The 22,736-nt window shown below is 36.5% G+C and overlaps 1 long non-coding RNA gene across 1 annotated transcript in view; it reads right to left on the reverse strand.

Moving 5' to 3' along the window:
* The window catches only part of LOC132346040 (uncharacterized), a 107,291-nt gene extending 90,716 nt beyond the window's left edge, over window positions 1–16,575 (reverse strand). Inside the window, exon 1 of the long non-coding RNA XR_009495760.1 lies at window positions 16,291–16,575. This is a non-coding gene — a long non-coding RNA (uncharacterized lncRNA). The remainder of the gene's footprint in view (window positions 1–16,290) is intronic.
* Window positions 16,576–22,736: the final 6,161 nt, after the last annotated feature.

Consider the following 22,736-nt stretch of genomic DNA (forward strand, 5'->3'; position numbering starts at 1 on the left):
CTGAGCGACTGAACTGAACTGAAAGGAAATGAATCACTGTCTCATTCTGCTATCTTAAAACTTGTAATATTATCAAGTTATTGTATTTATAATAGGAAGAACTTTCCCTGTACATTTAGGTGGTTTTTCCATAGACAAAGTGTTCAGTACTCCAAGAGCAGAAACTGTTCATTCAGTTTGCTGTTGCTAAAACAATGTTTCCAAGAACGTTGTATTTCGCAAGGTCACATTTCATATGGATGTTAAACACATCAATAAAAAGATGCTTTTCTTTTTTTCATTTACAGAATGATGCTCCACAGAGTAAGTGCAAATATGGTAACATGACACTGTGATGGGACCTGTTAACTCTGTTTCACAAAGGGTAAAACTGTTATAACTTAATGTTTTATGCATTGTATGAGAAAACTAATACAGTACATCAAAGTAAAAACCCTAGCATTTTTGAAACTTTGCATGGTCAGGACAAAAGTATCAATAGAATTTTGTCACAAGAAGTAATCATTCGACAGGGGAAGAGGGATATAATTAGCATTTATGCATTGTAATTGAGCCAAAGGCCAATACAGATTAAATATTGACAGAGGTTCCTTGACCAGTGCTAAACTAAACAGTCCCTAAGAGTTTCAGGAAACATTATCATTATAACAGTGAATTTGTGAGATGATCCTGCTTCCATTGGCACTACTCATTATACCATACATGTCTCTGAAGATAGGTTTCCAAGTGAAATGTAAAAGCCAAAAAAAAAAAGGCCTGAGGCTGAGGGGTAAAACTGATATTGGATTTAACAAGAGCATTAAACAGAGCTCCTTAATGAGTTGATTCATAGACCATTAACCTACTGTACAGCAAAGAACACAACAGCAGATTGTCTCTACCTAGAAAACAGAATCTTTCTTGGCTTTCCAGGCTTGAAACTCTTGTGAATAATTCGGTCATCTGTATTGTACCTTATTTTTATAAAAGAAAAAGGGAGAAGGGGGTCAGGGGGAATCATGCTGTCTTCTTTTTAAATTTTTAAAAAGCATTTTATTGTGATAAAAACACTTTACCTGGGATATACCTTCTTACATTTTTAAGTCTACAACACACTGTTGTTGATTACAGGCATAGTGTTGTACAGTAAAGTCAAGCTCTTGAGGACTTGGGACAGTGTTTTAGAGTCTGTAGCAGTGATTGGGTTTTCATGCTTATAAGAACATTAACTTGAGGATGAAGGTAGGTTTTACTTAATGAAAATGAAAGTTAATTGTTATCAGTTTAAAACAGGACTTTATCAATATAAGATATTTTATGTAAACCTCATGGTAACAAAGGCAAAATCCAATAGTAGCTGCACACAAGATTACGATAAAGAGGTCAAAGCATACTACTCCCAAAAGATATCAAATCAGAAAGGAAGGCAGCAAGATACTAAACATGGAACAAAGAATTTATAAAACAATCAGAAAACAATGAACTAAATGGCAGCATGAAATTCTTATCTATCAATGATTACTTTAAATGTAAATGGACTAAATTATTCAATCAAAAGACATAAGGCAGTTGAATGGATTTAAAAACAAACAAAAAACAAAACAAGATTGAATTGTGTACTGTCTACAAGAGGATTATTTTAGACTTAAGTACTTAGGTAGACTCAAAGTGAAGGAATGAAAAATATTTCTTGTAAATAAATGGTAACCAAAAGATAGTAGGAATAGCTATACTTATAACAAACAAAATAGACTTTAAGCTAAATACAGACAAAAGAGTGAAAGAAGGTCATTATATAATGACAAAAGAGTCAAACTGTCAAGAAGATATAACAAATCTAATTATTTATCACCCAGTAGCAGAGCACTTAAATATTAAAATCAAATTCTAATAGAACTTTAAGGGAAAAAAAAAGCAATACAAAAATAGTTGAGCACTTTAATGTCCATTCTCAACACTGAATAAATAACCTAGACAAGAATCAATAAGAAAACAGTGGCTTTGAACACTGGAGACCAAATGTACCTAACAGACATATATAGAATATTATGTCCAACAGCAATAGAATACATATTCTTCTCAAGTACACATAGAACATTTTCTAGGATACACATGTTCAGTAATTTAATTAGTAATATAATTAGAATTCAGTAATATAATTTAATTCAGTAATATAATTATAAATCATATCAAGTACTTTTTCTGATCACAGTGGTATGATACTAGAAACCAATAAATAGAGGAAGGCTGGAAAATCGAGAAATATATGAGAATTAAAAATATATTCCTGTACAATGAATCAAAGAAGAAATCAAAGGGGATTAAAAAAAATCTTGACAGAAATGAAAAAAAAAAAAAAGACACAAAATACTAAAACAGCAAAAGTAGTTCTAACTTTTTATATATATATATAAATTTATATATATATAAATATATATATTATATATATATATAAATATATATATATTATATATATTCTTATATATATAAGAATGCTTATAATAACACACATCAAGGGGAAAAAAAAATCTTGCATAAAGAACTCCTAACTTTACATCCCAAGGAACTAGAAAAACAAGAACAAACTAACCCCATAGGAAGCAGAAGTTAGGAAAAATAAAGATTAGAGTAGGAAGAAATGGAACAGACAAGAGGATAGTAGAAAAGATTGACAAAACTAAGCCGATTCTTTGAAAGGAAAACAAAATTGAAAAACCTTGAATAGACTAACCAAAAAAAAAAAAAAAAAGGCTCTAAATAGGCTCTAAGTGTTTTAAAATTCAGAACTTGTAATTTCCAGGTTGGTTTTCTTTTCTATCATTTACATTCTCTGGAGAAGTCTCCGGTACCTAAAGAAGAATTAGGATACCTTTCACGTGGTTTAGTTATGATTCTCCAGGCTAGAATACTGGAGTGGGTTGTCATGCCCTTCTCTCCAGGGGATCTTCCCAACCTAGGGAGGTTATATCCCTAACATATAGTTTTGTCTATTATTTGTGAACTGGTTAATTATTTACCAAAACTAAGAAAAGAATGGTCACACATTAGTATTTGTTTTACTTTCCTTTTGAAGGGGACATAGGGGGAATAGCTCCATCTGTCCATCCACTTTGGCCAAAGTTCTTCCTAAATGTGACTGCAGGAATTTTCATTGGGTCTGGTAAATCCCATTCCCCTTTACTAAGTTCAACCTATTATTTTTCCTGGGCGGTCCTTGCATTTTCTTTCTGCTCAAAAAGTCACTTTCAAATTGTTTTATTTTTCCTCCAAAAGAAGAAAACCACTAATCTCTTCCCTGGAGAATATGGTTCTTTGCCTTCATGGTATGCAGTGAATTGATTGTATCTAGCAATAACATCAGCTGGGTTTCATTTCTCACAGAAATGACAAGTCTCCATGGAATTAAGCTGACCTGATAATTCAAAAATGGGAGAGTTTCAGAGTCCTTTGTTTCACTGAATTGACTTGTAGATGTCACCCTCTCTGCCAGGCATAACATATTTGAATTTTTATTTGTGACTCCTCTCCAAACAGACAATAAATTCAGTGTTTCATCAGTTATCACATGCATCTGCAGCACATGTTCTATTTCTCCCCGTGGTGACTTGTAAGCGCGATTTCGACACAGAGCCATAAATTGAGTTATTTCTACTTTGTGTTTCAGCTGAACACTCACCAGTCTCTCCTATCCCAGTCTTCCTAATTATTTTCTTCATTGTTAATTCTGATTGCTATAAAATATGGTAAGTTAAGACCTCCTAAATGATACTTACTAGGAAATGTTCTCATATATAAAGACTATGTGAATCTCAAATTTGAATGTTTAAATAGGATATTTTATCAAGTTCAGCATCAAACCCACAATACCCTCTATAGCAATAATTTGCCAAATGGAGAAATGTCGTTCTCTGAATGAGCATTATCCTTCATGCTGATAGGTGAAATTAATGAAATAATTAAAAAGCCATAAAAAGAAAATGAAGAGTATCAGAAGATACCAACAGAACTGAAAACAAAATATTTCTGGCACAGTAATGTAATTGCCAAAAATAGGGGAAAAAACTCACATCACAAGATGTAGAATGAAGTTTCATTCATAAGCTGAACAATTTTCCTTATAGTTAGTAAGTTTTCTTTAATATTCCATAATGAAATAGATTTGTCATATGGCACAATGCAACATTGTTTCCATGATTTGTCAAGATTTAGAAAGTTCATCAGGCACTTTTAAAGAAAAATTCTATGATCTTGCCATATTTTCTATGAAAGATCCAAATGGCCTATCCAACTTGAAGCTGAAAGACACCATGCAATAAAGAAACACCAAGGACCTCAAATATCAAACCACACTGCAGGGATCACTGTATTTTTCTGAACTAAAAAAGCCCCACAAGAGAGCATCCTTGTTGGATATAGTATTCTCCCACTTGTTATGCTTAGACACTCTGTTTTCTTATTATTTTCACAGTATAGTACCGATTAGAAAAATACAGGATAAGGATAACATCAGATCAGTGTTGTGATGTTACAAGGAGAAAGGGTACTATCCAGAAAATGTTCAGTTGAACAGTTCCCCCCAGAAATGTAATTTATGTGAGAAAATTTTGACTTGTACAAAAATTCAAATGAACTTGTTCTATAATGGGAACTAATTATATAATGGAAAAAAAAAAAAAAAACCTTGTTACATAATGAGAAAAAAATTGTTCTATACTGAAACAATCCTATTTGTTTACAGTGTTCTCAGGCCAATTGGAAAGAAAACAGTAGTCCCCTAGTGCTCGAAAACTGAAGGCAAATTAGAAAGGTACTACAGACCTCTGTTATCCAGTTACACTTTCATTTATTTGCTTTTTCCTCATCTTCCCTAGTGTACACCCTTAATGAGACCTGTTAGCCCTTTCCACAGATAGGGTTCTTACAGATCACACATGCATGAGGAAATTCTTTATTTTATCCATTTTAGATTGGGGTTTTATTTTTGAGTCCATTCCTGTGGTTTAAAGAGTACAGAAAAAGAAAATAAATAGGTACTTGCAAATGGCAAAAATTCCAGAAGGGATGATAATACATTGATAATTATTATTCACACCTATGACTATGAGTCAAAGAAGCAACTGTCACCAAGGATAAAAATTTCAATATCTATCCTGCTGTGGAAAAGGAAAACGCTCCCCTTCTCTAGGAACTAATATATACTAGATTTGAACTATCTGTCACACTGAATAAAACAACCATATCTGCACCTACCACCTGGAACTGTTACCTACTCATATGGATAAACACAACCTGGTGAAAGATTTATCTTCAATTTTTCTTTCTCCACACACACATTTAGTAGACAGATATGAGGACAGAGAAAAACATAATCTACTTTGTTATTTTGTTGAAGCATGGGTGGTTGCATGACTGAAATGTTTCGGGCAAAACCTAACTTAGGATCTCTCACAAAATGAAGAACTCAGTTATCTCTTGGGAGATGAAACAGACCTAAACTCTGAGCAGACAGTAAATCAGGACTCATAGGAGTCTGGTAATTCTCAACTGATGAGCCAGCAGAGACAAGTAGAAGAAACGACTGAAGGTTGTTATGTACATATATTGAGGGATTGAGAATGAGTAAATCATCATACAAGTTAAAAGTCTCAAAAGCCAACAAGGTGTGCCACACTGATCCCCCTTCAATTGTCAAGGATTTATTTCTGAGCTGCTGGCAGTGTTACCAGAAGACAGTTCACAGTTTCCAGTTCCCCACCCTTCTCGGGCTACCACTTCAATTTAGGAGTGCTCCCTTGTTCTAGATTACATCCCTTATCAAATATTTTGTATCCAAGACTGAGCATTACATGCATACAAAGAACCAGTCACCTCAGCCCATGGAACAGCTACAACTCCTGTGGGGTCATCTGATATTCCCACTGAAATAAATTGTTATCCAACTTCTCCCTTTGCCTGGTCTGCTCCCTTCTCTCCCACCTCTTCTCTTCCTCTCCATTCTTCAAATATTGAATCTAAGAGACTTCCCATTAAACTTCTCACATGCTTGATCTGCTTATTGAAAAAATCAACTTCCTACTGCCAGGCAATTTGGGACTCTATTATCAATAGTCAGAAGGATGAATGCTTCCAGAGCTAGGACTGTTTTTGCCCTTTTAATATTTTTCTACAACTGGTAGTGACTCTAATTCTTTAAGTGTACAGTGAAGGCCAAAGGAAAGTGGGAAAAAGACTAAAATCTTTCTAATAGATCCAGATTACAGATGCTTGAACATCTCAAAGTGTCTGACATACTTTCAGCTAAGAATTATAATAGTCATTTCTTTTTATTTTTATAGCTAAAAGGATTAGAATCATTCCAGAAATAATAAGGATGGTAACTCCTACTTTTTTCAGCCAACTGACATAAAAGTAATTTGTAATAATTTGCAAAACTTATACAATAGTATTATGTGAATAGATCAGTAAAACTAGGACACAGACTGGTTTGATCTCCACTCTGTCCAAGGGACTCTCAAGAGTCTTCTCCAGCACCACAGTTCAACTCATTGGAAAAGACCCTGATGCTGGGAAAGGTTGAAGGCAGGAGAAGAGGGCAACAGAGGATGAGATGGTTGGATGGCATCACCAACCGAATGGCCATGAGTTTGTGCAAACTCTGGGAGACAGTGAAGAACAGGAGAGCCTGGTGTACTGCTGTCCGTGAGGTTGCAAAGAGGTGGACATGACTGAGCTATGAACAACAAAAGGACATAGACAAGAAACCACAGCTAAAGGAAGTGACATTTATTGGGTATTGACTATATATATATATATACATGGTACTGTGTTGGGCATATTACATATGCCATCACTCTTCTGATGATAATGCTGTGGAGTTTATATTCTATATTCTTCTTACAAATGAAGTAATTGTAGCTCAGAAAGACTTAATTACTTATCAAGGTCTGGAAATTGGAGGCAGCATTTAAATAACCATCTAAAACACAAGTCCATGTTCTTTCCCTAGGTTACATCCCAAAGATTAGGAAAAAAGTGGGAATATTTTTAAATCAGAATACATCTTGAGAATGGAGATTAAACAAATCATTTAGATGGAACAAATCACACTCTCTTATCCAGGCTAGATTACAGAATACATAAATTCCTCCTTATCATGTAATAACTTTACAGATTTGCTAAGTCAAACTATTTTCTGACTTACTCACTTGTGTTCACCATCCTAGTATAAAGGGTATTCAGTAAAAGATTTATTGTAGTCAAAAAAAGCCTGAAAATCGCATAAAATTTTATGTGCAAAGTTACTTCTCACAAAGAAAAAAATATTTATGCATAATAAAGGTCATGTCTTGAACTGCAATCTGGACATTTGTATTACTATAAGCCAGCAAAGCCTTTGCCCTGATACTCCAAAGTGTGAACGGCCTGTTCTTAAAAGTATGTTCTTATGCATTTCACTGTGCAATGTTTTAATTCATGGTTATTATCAAAAATCAGTTACTCAAGACAATTTATAAATGCGTAGAAGGCATTTTCTGAAATCAACTTGTTTTTAATAACTACTCTAGATGCTAATGACATTGGAAGTTTGAACATTTTATTAACATTGGGCAAATTTAAGTTTTATTTAAGATTATATGAACAAACTGAAATGATAGTGAAAAGAATCTAAGTCCCTCGGTTCAGTTAACATTAATCTAAAATTTCTAAGTAGCAAGTGTAATAATTAAGCCAAATTAATGAAATGAGATGATACTGACTGTGCAATTTTAAAGAATCACATAAACTGATTAAGTCAGATTATAAGTCCTTGGAAAGTTAATTAAGGTACCCAAAATGAGGGCTTCCATGTGGCAAAGATCACTTATAGAAGGTAATTGGTCACTAAGTCTCAGGCAAAAGCAAGACATTATTATCAGTAAAGTGTAATTGATTACGAAGTACAAAGGACACAATTCACAATGAGTTTTTCCTTCTCTTAGGTACTGGAGCCCAGCCAAAGAAGGGACAAATGGAATTACTCATGAGCATCAGATCTTGTTCTCCCCTTCCCCCTCACTCTTTCAGAGTCAGAAGCTGTGACTGATGGAAACAGAGCTTACTTCATTCTGGCTAATGGACAAAAGGCTGTAATTGTCTAGGGAAGATGCATTAGTCTTATCTCTATGAAGTTCTCTTTGTATCATTATAATAAGACAATTACACTTACACTGGACTGTATAATAGACCTAGATGTCCAACAATGAATAACTATAATTGATTATAGCTCATTATAATCTCAAATAATTTGAAGCAGTTTGTTTTTAAATTCCACAGTGAAATTTAAGGAGTTTGTTGTCTAGCCTGTCCTTTATCTGAACCTAATCATGGATCAATATTCAAAAAAGTATGATTAATTGCACTGACATCAGAGTTGAATCCATAAACCTATGCACATCTGTTAAGCAACTACTAAGTGTAAGACACTGTCTAGCTGGTGTGGAGATTTGAAATATATATATAACCCATGATCCAGCTTTAATGAATTCTATAATATAGTTGAGACAAAAATACCAATCCTGTAACATCAACAGAAGAATGAAAAAACAAACATATGAACAAACTGTCAATATCACCAACAATAACAAAAAGATGAAAACCCATATGCAACAACAGCAACAAAACAGTTTTCTTGGTATATTTCTCTTTCAGCACCATGCATTTTTTTTTTTTTAACTAAAACTAAAACATAACAAAATCTGTGTTACTTTATCATATGCTAAAAGAATCAAAATGGTTTAATGCCACAAAATCATTTGTTGGTATACTATAGCAAAATTTGAATATGTTTGAAAATGGAATCTCTGAAGCACTTTATATTTCACTAATCTTGAATTTTCTAGTTAAGTGTCCAGTTGTATATTTTCAAATAGAGGCAAATAGCATTATATAAAATGTGTATTTAGCTTTTTTAATTGGAGCAAATATTTCAGAAATTAGAACTAAATTTAGAACACTTTATTTTATAGTAAAAACCCAGAGATAGTATAAAGCTTATCCAAGGTAATTTAGCTGGTTAGTAACAGAAGTTGTGTTAGTGGTCAAGGCCTTTTTTTCTCAAGAGGCTAATAGTCTTTCTCTCTTTCCATCTGGGAATAGAGCTTTACATTCAAAAAAAAGTATTTTTGTATTTCACATCCATTATTATACTTGACCATTTTATCACTTCTGTGAAGTAGTCTATCATGATGTGTTAGGGAAAGTACTTGATATTTACTCAGAGATTGCTGCAAGTCAAGTATTTTTCTTGGCACTGAATTGTTCAGAAAACAGGGACTCAACAAAGGTTAAATCTCATAACCAATGTTGCATATCTAATAAGAAAACAGAGTTATAACAGTATTTTGGCACGAGTCAGCACCCTATCCAATTTGCCACTTTGCCAACGTCATTATACCAGGTTTTCCTTACTGTGAAAGCAAAAATCATTATACGAATACAATGTTTTAGGAAAGGTATTATGGCTGAAAAGCAAATAAACAAGGCTCATACCCTGCAATGATCAGTTCATACACCAGACAGTTATCAATATGTACTAAATAAACCACTTATATTGCAGTGTGATAAGGTGCTATATGGAAATTACATTATCAGGCACAAAGGGGACATAAAGCAACTCAGAACTCAGCTCTTTTCCTCTTCCAAGTTAAAAGTATATAAGTCATAGGTCTAGTTAGAAAATTTCCAATATAATAATTGTTAAGCTGCATATTTGCAGTATTTACACTTGTTATTATGTATCCAGTTACATTTCTTGAAAAGTATCTCAAGAATTGTATCAACTGTGCAAATTTTAACTATTTAATCCTTGTATACATTTATAATCAATTATTGTTTAGTCTTTGCTAAGTCGCTTCAGTTGTGTCCGACTCTGTGTGACCCCATAGATGGCAGCCCACGAGGCTCCCCCGTCTCTGGGATTCTCCAGGCAAGAACACTGGAGTGGGTTGACATTTCCTTCTCCAGTGCATGAAAGTGAAAAGTGAAAGTGAAGTCGCTCAGTCGTGTCCGACTCTTAGCAACCCCATGGACTGCGGCCCACCAGGCTCCTCCGTCCATGGGATTTTCCAGGCAAGAGTGCTGGAGTAGGGTGCCATTGCCTTCTCCTTTACCTAGTGGTAAAGAACCTGCCTGCTAATACAGGATATGTAAGAAATACTTGTTCAATCCCTGGGTCAGGAAGATCCCCTGGAGAAGGAAATGGCAACCCACTCCAGTACTCATGCCTGGAGAATCCCATGGACAGAGGAGCCTAGCAGCCTATAGTCCATGGGGTCACAGAGGAGGACATGACCGAAGCAACTTAGCACGTTGTTTAGTCACACTATTTATACTACTTGAAGCTTTCCAAACCTGTCAAAATTAGACAATGACATTTAAAAATAAAGGAGAATGATATTGCTTTGTACATTCATTTTAGCCTTATAGAGGAAAATACTCCCTACTTCGAGTAATACAGTTCTCCAGGTAGAAAATCGATTCTTCCCCAACACTGTATCCCTCTGACTGTGAAAACAAGTAATTCTCTCCAGGTTTCAAATGTGTTATATATTAAGTTACATCTCTATAGGACACTGCTAAGGTGAATTTGTGATTGATTGTCTTTTCTGAATGAGTGCTGTGCACCATGAATGACACAATAAATCTGTGGGAAAAAAGACGGTATTAAGTTTGTGCTTTTATTACCACTGCTGGTTTGAAAATGCTTCAGTATCACAGTTTTGAAAAATATTTTTACATGTATTATTTTATTTGATCCTTATAAGCCTCCTGTAAGTTTGATGATCCTTATTGCCATCTGATTTTAGAGATAATGAAATTGTGACTCGAAGAGGTTAAATGACAGAAGTTATTTCATCCTGCTAGTAAAAAGCCAAGATGATATTCAACCCAGCTCATTATCCCTGATCTTTCCATTATAGTTTGTTTCTTTGAGTTGTATGATGTTCATAAGCATGAGCATATTTCTCTGGAATTATTCAATAAAATGTTAACATACACTCTTTTTATATATGCAGGTTTTTAAAAGTCAGATTTATATTATTTACATAGAAAAAATTTTCCTTTTTTAGTGGCCAGTTCTATAAATTTTGACATACACATATAATTTTGTAGCCACCATGCTTAGCAAGACAGAGGGCAGTCTGATCATCCTCGTGAATTCCCTTATGTTCTTTGTAGTGAACTCCTCCCTTTCACTCTAGTCCCTGACAGCAACTGATCTTCTTTCTTTCCTGAAAATGTGCCTTTTGAGAATGTCATAATAATGAAATGAAATAGTCAGTGCCAGATTCAAGGGATTCTGACTAAGGCGGTCGTACAGGACCCCATACTTAGAAGGCTCTGTGCTTGGTTTACTGCTCTACTGTAATTGTACAGAAAGTCTTAACTCTGTGAACAATAGGCTCCATATTTCCATTTTGCACTGGGTCCTACAAACCATACAGTCAGACAAGATAGAAAGCATATAGCTATTTGAATCTGATTTCTTTCCCTTGGAATATGCCATTTGAGTTCATGCAATTATTGCAGTTTGCTCCTTCTAATCGCCATATGATTTTTCTATGGTAAGAATTTACCACAGTTTGTTCATTCACCAATTAAAGCACATTTTCATTATTTCCAATTTGAGGCAATTATGAATGAAATATCTATAAATATACATATTTTTTGTATGAACATAAATTTTTATTTCTCCTAAGTAAAGATTTAGCAGTACAAATTCTGGGTTAATGTATGTGTGTGCTTGTTAGGTGATGGTTTTTCCTGTGGTCATGTAAGGATGTGAGAGTTGGACTGAAGAAGGCTGAGCACCGAAGAATTGATGCTTTTGAACTGTGGTGTTGGAGAAGACTCTTGAGAGTCACTTGGACTGCAAGGAGATCCAACCAGTCCATTCTGAAGGAGATCAGCCCTGGGATTTCTTTGGAAGGAATGATGCTAAAGCTGAAACTCCAGTACTTTGGCCACCTCATGCAAAGAGTTGACTCATTGGAAAAGACTCTGATGCTGGGAGGGATTGAGGGCAGGAGGAAAAGGGGACGACAGAGGATGAGATGGCTGGATGGCATCACTGACTCGATGGACGGGAGTCTGAGTGAACTCTGGGAGTTGGTGATGGACAGGGAGGCCTGGCGTGCTGTGATTCATGGGGTTGCAAAGAGTCGGACACGACTGAGTGACTGAACGGAATTGAACTGATGTGTAGGGAGATGATATTAAACCTCAGTGTAGCACAGCTTTCTTTACAGCTAGTATTCACTAAAGTATTTTATGCTTCTAGACTCAGTTCATAAAACTGGAATGTTAATTTCAATCCATGATTTTTTTTTGGTGGGGGCAAAGCTAAGAGCACAATTGATGAGTTTTGTGTGGATCTATAACATCTGGTACATTGACCATGTAAGGGATAATAATGTGGAACAAGACTCTCTCAAGAGCTGAGTCTCCTCTCCACATTTCTCCATCTTTCTGCACTTTTGTTTTTGTATCTTACTCCTTCTCCTCAGTTTCATTTTGTTGCTCTCTCTTTAAAAAATTCTAGTATCTGAGTTTCTCATTACGAAGTGTGAGATTATTAGGTCTTCAAGGACAGGAAGTTTATCAGTCATTTCTTTACCTTAGACCTGGCAAATTTAAAGGGTCTTCCATAGGGAAAACTTCCAAAGTTAATCTATGAAGCCACTATCAACCTGATACTAAAACCAGATAAAGAGACTACCAAAAAATAAAACTACAGGATAACATATTTGATGAATATAGATGCAAAAATCCTTAACAAAATATTAGCAAACCAGATCTAACAATACATAAAAAGGATCATATACCATAAGCAAGTTGTATTCATCCCAGGGTTTTAAGGATGGCCCAACATGTGATGTAATATACAACATCAGCAACAGAAAAGACAAAGAAACTCATGATCATCTCAACAGATGCAGAAAAAGTATTTGATCAAATTCAACATTTAGTCATGATAAAAACTCTTACCAAAAAGGTACAGAGGGGACATACATAATAATATAAGGTATTTATGACAAATTCAGAGACAACATAATACTCAACAATAAAAAGCTGAAAGCCTTCCCACTAAAGTCTGGAGCAAGACAAGAATACCCACCCTCAACACTCCTAATTAACATAGTATTGGGAGTCCTAACCACAGCAATCAGATAAGAATGATCAACAGAGGAACAAATAAAGATGTGGTACATGTATGCAATGAGATATTACTCAGCCATAAAAAGGAACAAAATCGTGCCATTTACAGAGATACACATGGACTGAGAGACTCATATAGAGTGAAGTAAGTCAGAAAGAGTAAAACAAATACCGCATATTAACATATATATATATATATATATATATATATGGAATCTAGAAAAATGGTAGCGATGAACCTATTTGCAAAGCAGAAACAGAGGTACAGACATAGAGAACAGACATACGGACACCAAGCGGAACAGAGACAGGGAGGCAGGATGAATGGGGAAATTAGGATTGACATATACATACTACTATGTATAAGATAGATAACTAATGAGAACCTATTGTATACCACAGGGAACTCTACTCACTGCTCTTTGGTGATGTAAGGGGGAAGGAAATACAAAAAAGAGGGGCTATATGTATAGTTGATTCACTTTGCTGTACAGCAGAAAATAACAGAATATTGTAAAGCAACTATACTCCACTTTTTTTTTTTTAAAGAAAAAGAAATAAAAGGTATTGAAATGGAAAGGAAAGAGGTAAAACTTCATGCACATGACATAATACTATATACAGAAAACCCTAAAGTCTCCATGCAAAAGCTACTGGAATTGGTAAATTCAGCAAGGTAGCTGGATACAAGATTAACATATATAAATTGGGTGCATTTCTTTAGACTAAACAATTAAATATCAAAAAGAGAAAGTTAAACAAAAAACTCTTAAAATTGTATAAAAAAAATAAAATACTTTGAAATAAACCTGCCCAAGGAGGTGAAAGGCATATGCTGAAAACTATAAAATATGAATAAAGGAAGTTGAAGATGATTCAAAGAAATGGAAAGATAATCCACGTTCTTGCATTGGAAAAATTAACATTGTCAAAATGGCCATACTACTCAAAGCAAAGTTTAGTTGCTGCTAAGTCACTTCAGTCGTGTCCGATTCTGTGCGACCCCATAGATGGCAGCCCACCGGGCTTCCCCATCCCTGGGATTCTCCAGGCAAGAACACTGGAGTGGGTTGCCATTTCCTTCTCCAATGCAGGAAAGTGAAAAGTGAAAGTGAAGTTACTCAGTCGTGTCTGACTCTTAGCGACCCCATGGACTGTAGTGCACCAGGCTCCTCCGTCCATGGGATTTTCCAGGCAAGAGTACTGGAGTGGGGTGCCATTACCTTCTCCTCAGGTTTAATGCAATCTCTATCAATTTACCCATGACATTTTTCACAAAACTCAAACAAATAATTCTAAAATGTATATGGAACCACAGAAGACCCCAAATTGACACAGCAATCCTGAGAGAAAAAAGCCAAAGCTGGAGGCATAACACGTCCAGACTGCAGATAATACTACAAAGCTATAGTAAGGAGAACAGCATGGTCTTGGTGCACACACAAAAGATGTGGATCAATGGAACAGAACAGACAGCCCAGAAATATGTTCACACAAGATTAATGGTCAGTTAATCTTTTACAAAGAATACAAGAATGCACAAAGGAGAAAAGACAGTCTCTTCAGCAAGTGGTGTTGGGAAAGTTGGACAGCCACACATGTATCAATGAAGTTAGAACAGGTCCACACACCATATATAGAAATAAACTAAAAACGCATCGAAGAGTTAAGTATAAGACATGACACCATAAAACTCCTATAAGAGAACATAGGCAAAACATTCTCTGATAGAAATCATACCAGTAGTTTCATAGGTCAGTTTCCTAAGGCAAAAGAAATAAAAGCACAAATAAACAAATGGGACATAAACTCACAAGCTTTTGTATACAAAAGGAAACCATAAACAAAACAAAAGACAATCTACAAAATGGGTGAAAATATTTGCAAATGATGTGACCAATAGGGGCTTAATTTTCAAAATATATAAACAGCTCATACAGATCAATAACAAAAGAACAAACAAACTAATCAAAAATAGAATATCTAAACAGACATTTCTCCAAAAAAGACATATAGATGGCCAAGAGGTACATGAGAAATTGCTCAATGCCTCTAATTATAAGAAAAATGTAAATCAGAACGAAAATGTGGAATCAGCTCACATTGGTCAGAATGGCCATGATTAAAAAGTCTACAATAAATTCTGGAGAAGGTGCTGAGAAAAGGGAACCCTCCTATACTGTTGGTCAGAATGTAAATTGGTACAACCACTATGGAGAACAGTAGGGAGTTTCCTTTAAAAATAGAGTTGCCATATGATCCAGCAATCCCACTTGTGAGCATATATCTGGAAAAGATGCAAACTGATTTAAGAAGATACATGCACTCCAATGTTTACAATAGCACTATTTATAATAGTCAAGATATGAAAGCAACCTAAATGTCCATCAACATATGAATGGATAAAGAAAACATGATGTTATTCACATGGAATATCACTAAGCCATAGAAGAGAATGAAATACTGCCGTTTGCAGCAACATAGATAGGCCTAGAGATTTTCACAGTAAGTGAAGTCAGACAAAGATGAATATCATATGGTATCACTTATATGCAGAATCTAAAAATATCATACTAATGAACTTGTTTACAAAACAGAAATAGATTCACAGACATAGAAAACAAACTAATGGTTACTAAATGGAACAGGTGGGGGAGGGATAAATTTGAAATTTGGTATTAACACATATATACTACCATATATAAAACATTATTCAATATCTTATAATAGCCTATAATGGAAAAGAATCTGAAAAATAATAGATATTTTTTTAAGTCTTCTATTTTATCCTCAAATATTTCCTAACGTTCTCTTCTTCATATTTAAGATACTGATAATCATACTTATTTTCAGAAAGGAATTCCTAATGGTCATGAGATAATGGGAATGAAGACTGATTTCTCTCTTACTGGACTTTCTCTCTACTGCCTGCTCAGCAGGCACACATTGCTGGAGCACGTTACCGAGTTGCAGAGGCTCACATACTGAAGAACCGAGGATGACTTTTGGCCAACAGCCAGTGGGAAACAACTGCCTTCAGTCCAACAGCCTATTAGAAACAATTGTGCCAACAACCTAGTGAGCAAGTTTAGAACGAAATGTGTCCAATCAAACCTTAGTTTATTGCTGATCCTGTCCCTGACGCCAAGGCCAATTGTCTTGCTGTTCACACGGTGCGCTGACACCAGGGTAGGCAAGGCACGAACTAAGGCCGGAAGGAGACTCGAGGAGATGTAGGAACTGCAGATACATTTATTCTCTCCTGGCTGGCACGGCAGCCAAGCACAGCCTCTATCCCGGGTGACGCAGTAGACACGCTATATTCTCTCCTCTCCCGGATGACTGAACAGACACAGCCCTGACGCAGCAGTAATGCTGCTGCTTCTCAGGTGGGGCGCATACAGGCCTACAGTACAAAGCAGGCCGTGACCAAGCGAGTACCTTGTGACGCGCATGCGCAGTGCTACCAGCGAGCTCAGCTGTTAGTCTTTATTAGCAAAACGTGGGCGAGAGTGCCTGAGCATACCATCTTGGCTAATTTCCCCAAACTTAGGAAGGCTAAAACCCAAGTTAACACCTGAGTTATAGCCTGTGAAACACTCTCACACAGCACTGTTTAACACTTTGTTAAAATATGTTCAGATTCCTGACCCAAAGAAACTGCGAGGTAACGTGTTGTAGTTTCAGTCCACTAAGTTTGGAGGTATTTACATAGCACGAGATAACTAATTAGCAGCGTCCACCTGGTTTTGCAGAATGGTAGCTCCTGGAAACCAGCTAACGGTCTATGAGGATACAGAGCAGCCATATGTGGATGTTCTGACCGAGGGCTTCAGCTGAGATCCGAGCGGACTACCAAAATCAACCACAAAAGTGTAAACAGGACAGTCTTCATGTGATTTCAGTCTGCAGCAGTTGAGCTGGCCTAAGTGACACCTTGTGAAATGACATGATTTGCTTCCACTGACTCCTGTCCAAGATGAAATTTTTGAGTAAAATAATTATTATTATTTACACAAGAAAATTTAGGGCCATTTGTTACAGAGCAATAAATAACTGAAACATCAGGACACATAAAAAATTTGTATGCACTTATAGTCTCTGATTTATTACTAAAAGTTTAACCTCAAATTCAAGCAAAAAAAAAAAAAAAAGTTTTACAGAGTTTAAAAACAAATCCCTCAAAAATCATCCTTCCAAAAGATGGCTGTCCTTAAGTGGTTACAAGAGATGGAGAATTAACACATTTACAATGTGCTTAGTATACTACAAAGGTTTGATTTTTTTCTTATTTAAAAAAGTTATTTACAAAATATATTTCCATACCTGCATAATAGAAGACACATTTATCTTTCCTTGATGCTCAATAGGACCAGAGCTTTGACATCTTACTGAATAACCAAGTGGATTTTTGTAATCAGGGACATGTTGGAGAAGAGAAAAGCTAGTCAAGTGTATTCTCAACTCAAATATGATTTTATTTTTTTTGTTTTTACAGTTTCTTTGAGCTATAATTGAAATGTATTAAAGTTCGCTTGTTAAAAGTGCACAATTGCTTCTACTTTGACATATGTATAAACCTGTGCAAGTATTACCACAATTAAGATAACAGATCTTTCCAGGACATTCCCAAATTCCATCATGCCACTTTGTAAACTATACCTTTTTTCACTTCTATCTCCAAGAAACCACTGATTAGCTTTCTTTCTGTGTAGGCTAATGTGCATTTTTGAAAACTTTACAAAATATGTAAACCTGGCACTTTACTTCCTTTTTTCTCAACATAGTGATTGAGATTCATCCATGTTGTTGCAAAAAACAGTAATTCCTTTATTATTCCCAGGTGGTGCTAATGTTAAAGAATCCACTTCTCAATGCAGAAGACCCAAGAGAGAGGGATTCGATGCCTGGGTTGGAAAGATCTCCTGGAATAGGAAATGACAACCCACTTCAGGGAAAATTCCATGGACAGAGAAGCCTGGCGGGCTACAGTCCATGGGATCAAAAAGAGTCAGATGCTACTGAGCACATATACCAATACTACAGTTTTTCCATTCACTTGTTGATGGACTTAAGTTATTCTTTTTACAGTTTTTATCTATTACTAGTCATTCTATCAGAGAAGGCGATGGCACCCCACTCCAGTACACTTGCCTATAAAATCCCATGGACGGAGGAGCCTGGTAGGCTGCAGTCCATGGTGTCACCAAGAGTCAGACACAACTGAGCGACTTCACTTTCACTTTTCACTTTCATACATTGGAGAAGGAAATGGCAACCCACTCCAGTGTTCTTGCCTGGAGAATCCCAGGGGTGGGGGAGCCTGGTGGGCTGCCATCTATGGGGTCGCACAGAATCAGACATGACTGAAGTGACTTAGCAGCAGTAGCAGCAGCAGTCATTCTATATTATGTTTGGAATTCATCAGCCTTTTCTTTAAAGACATTCTTCTTGACATATATTTGCTAACTATTGTAATCAAGGCCAAATTCTTTTCTTTATATCTAGACTTGAGTTGCAGTATTTGTAAAATAGTAAGCTCATGTGTTTCTATTTATTTCAGTTTAACTGGAAAACATCTTTAAGAAACTTTCTTAGAAAAGTGCATTAAAAATATGCTTTCAGAGTTCCATTATTAATAATATAATTAAAGATATTGTTAAGTAACATTGGTAAGTTCAAAAAGCTTTTTTGCAGTGTCTGTCTCCATGATTTTCTTTTATCATCAAGTTTCTAATAAAAATTCTAAGAGTCAGATTTCAAGTTATTTATTTGACTACTTTGTGAAGTGATATTCTAACTCTTCTTGGAAAAATTTTCTTTGGTACCCTGAAATTTCATGGTATTATACTTTGGTATCAGTTCACTTCAGTTCAGTCACTCAGTTGTGTCTGACTCTTTGTGACCCCATGAACCGCAGCATGCCAGGCCTCCCTGTCCATCACCAACTCCTGGAGTTCACCCAAACTCATGTGCCACTGACTCGGTGATGCCATCCAACCATCTTATCCTCTGTGGTCCCCTTCCCTCCTGCCCTCAATCTTTCCCAGCATCAGGGCCTTTTCTAATGAGTCAGCTCTTCGCATCAGGTGGCCAAAGTATTAGAGTCTCAGCTTCAACATCAGTCCTTCCAATGAACATGCAGGACTGATTCCTCTAGGACTGGTTGTATCTGCTTGCAGTCGAAGGGACTCTCAAGAGTCTTCCCCAACACCACAGTTCAAAAGCATCAATTATTCAGTGCTCAGCTTTCTTTGTAGTCCAACTCTCACATCCATATGTGACGACTGGAATAACCAAAGCCTTGACTAGATGGACTTTTGCTTGCAAAGTAATGCTTCTGCTTTTTAAAATGCTGTCTATGTTGGTCATAACTTTGCTTCCAAAGAATTAGTGTCTTTTAATTTCATGGCTGCAATCACAATCTGCAGTGGTTTTGGAAGCCCCCAAAATAAAGTCAGACACTGTTTCCACTGTTTCCCCATCTATTTGCCATGAACTGATGGGACCAGATGCCATGAATTTAGGTTTCTGAATGTTGAGCTTTACGTCAACTTTTTCAACTCCTCTTTCACTTTTATCAAGAGGCTCTTTAGATCTTCTTCGTTTTCTTCTATAAGTGTGATGTCATCTGGATATCTGAGGTTACTGATATTTCTCCCGGCAATCTTGATTCCATCTTTTGCTTCATCCAGCCCAGCATTTCTCATGATGTACTCTGCATATAAGTTAAATAAGCAGGGTGACAGTATACACCCTTGATGTACTCCTTTTCCTTTTTGGAAACAGTCTGTTGTTCCATGTCCAGTTTTAACTGTTGCTTCCTGACCTGCATACAGGTTTCTCAAAAGGCAGGTCAGGTGGTCTGATATTCCCATCTCTTTCAGAAATTTCCACAGTTTATTGTGATCCACACAGTCAAAGGCTTTGGCATAGTCAATAAAGCAGAAATACATGTTTTACTTTGGTATCAGTTCAGTTCATTTCAGTCACTCAGTAGTATCCAACTCTTTGCAACCCCATGAATCACAGCATTTCAGGCCTCCCTGTCCATCACCAACTCCTGGAGTTTACCCAAACTCATGTCAATCGAGTCGGTGATGCCATCCAGCCAACTCATCCTCTGTCGTCCCCTTCTCCTCCTGCCCCCAATCCCTCCCAGCATCAGGGTCTTTTCCAATGGGTCAACTCTTCGCATCAGGTGGCCAAAGTATTGGAGTTTCAGCTTTAGCATCAGTCCTTCCAATGAACAACCAGGACTGATCTCCTTTAGGATGGACTTGTTGGATCTCCTTGCAGTCTAAAGGACTCTCAAGAGTCTTCTTCAACACTGCAGTTCAAAAGCATCAATACTTCAGCGCTCAGCTTTCTTCACAGTCCAACTCTCACATCCATACATGACCACTGGAAAACCATAGCCTTGACTAGATGGGCCTTTGTTGACAAAGTAATGTCTCTGCTTTTTAATATGTTGTCTAGGTTGGTCATAAATTTCCTTCCAAGGAGTAAGCATCTTTTAATTTCATGGCTGTGGTCACCATCTGCAGTGATTTTGGAGCCCAAAAAAATAAAGTCAGCCACTATTTCCCCATCTATTTGCCGTGAAGTGGTGGGACCAGATGCCACGATCTTAGTTTTCTGAATGTTGATCTTTAAGCCAACCTTTTCACTCTCCTCTTTCACTTTCATCAAGAGTCTTTTTAGTTCCTCTTCACTTTCTGTCATAAGGGTGGTGTCATCTGCATATCTGAGGTTATTGATATTTCTCTCACCAATCTTGATTCCAGCTTGTGCTTCCTCCAGCCCTGCGTTTCTCATGATGTACTGTGCAAATAAGTTAAATAAGCAGGGTGACAATACACAGCTTTGACGTACGCCTTTTCCTTTTTGGAACGAGTCCGTTGTTCCATTTCCAGTCCTAACTGTTGCTTCTGACTTGCATACAGATTTCTCAGGAGGCAGGTCAGGTGGTGTGGTATTCCCATCTCTTTAAGAATTTTCCAGTTTGTTGTGATCTACACAGTCACAGGCTTTGGCACAGTCAATAAAGCAGAAATAGATGTTTTTCTGGAACTCTCTTGCCTTTTTGATAATATGGTGGATACTGGCAACTTGATTTCATTCCTCTACCTTTTCTAAATCCACTTGAACATCTGGAAGTTCACGGTTCATGTACTGTTGAAGCCTGGCTTGGAGAATTTTGAGCATTACTTTGCTAGCATGTGAGATGAATGCAACTGTGCAGTAGTTTGAACAATTTTTGGCATTGCCTTTTTTTGGGATTGGAACGAAAACTGACCCTTTCCAGTCCTGTGGCCACTGCTGAGTTTTCCAAATTTTCTGGCATATTGAGTGCATCACTTTCACAGCATCATCTTTTAGGATTTAAAATAACTCAGTTGGAATTCCATTACATCCACTAGCTTTGTTCATAGTGATGCTTCCTAAGGCCCACTTGATTTTGCATTACAGAATATCTGGCTCTAGGTGACTGATCACACCATCATGATTATCTGGGTCATGAAGATCTTTTCTGTATAGTTCTTTTGTGTATTCTTGCCACCTCTTCTTAATATCTTCTGCTTCTGTTAGGTCCATACCATTTCTGTCCTTTATGTGCCCATCTTTGCATGAAATGTTCCTGTTATCTCTAATTTTCTTAAAGAGACCTCTAGTATTTCCCATTTGTTGCTTTTCTCTATTTCTTTGCATTGATTACTGAGTACGGCTTTCTTATATCTCCTTGCTAGTCTTTGGAACTCTGCATTCAGATGTGTATATTTTACCTTTTCTCATTTCCCTTTTGCTTCTCTTCTTTTCACAGCTATTTGTAAAGGCTCTTCAGACAGTGATTTGGCCTTTTTGGATTTCTTTTTCATGGGGATTGTCTTGATCACTGCCTCCTATACAATGTCCCAAACCTTATCCATAGTTCTTCAAGCACTCTATCAGATCTAATCCCCAGAACCTATTTGTCACTTTCACTGTATAATCATTAGGGATTTGATTTAGGTCATACCTGAATGGTCTAGTGGTTTTCCCTACTTTCTTCCATTTAAGTCTAAATTTGGTAATAAGCAGTTCATGTAATGAGCTACAGTCAGCTCCTGGTCTTGTTTTTGCTGACTGTATAGAGCTTCTCCATCTTTGGCTACAAAGGATATAGTCAGTCTGATTTCAGTATTGACCATCCTGTAATGTCCTGTGATGCCTTCTCTTGTGTGGTCACAAGAAGGTGTTTGCTATGACCAGTGCATTCTCTTGGCAAAACTCTATTAGTCTTTGCCCTGCTTCATTCTGTACTCCAAGGACAAATTTGCCTGTTTCTCCAGGTATTTCTTGACTCCCTACTTTTGCATTCTGGTCCCCTATAATGAAAAGGACATCTTTTTGGGGTGTTAGTTCTAGAAGGTCTTGTAGGTCTTCATAAAACCGTTCAACTTCAGCTTCTTCAGCATTACTGGTTGGGGCCTAGACTTAGATTACCATGGTATTGAATGGTTTGCCTTTGAAATGAACAGAGATCATTCTGTCATTTTTGAGGTTGCATCCAAGTACTG

This window comes from Bos taurus, chromosome 8 (genome assembly GCF_002263795.3).
Source record: "Bos taurus isolate L1 Dominette 01449 registration number 42190680 breed Hereford chromosome 8, ARS-UCD2.0, whole genome shotgun sequence".
Lineage (NCBI taxonomy): Eukaryota > Metazoa > Chordata > Mammalia > Artiodactyla > Bovidae > Bos > Bos taurus.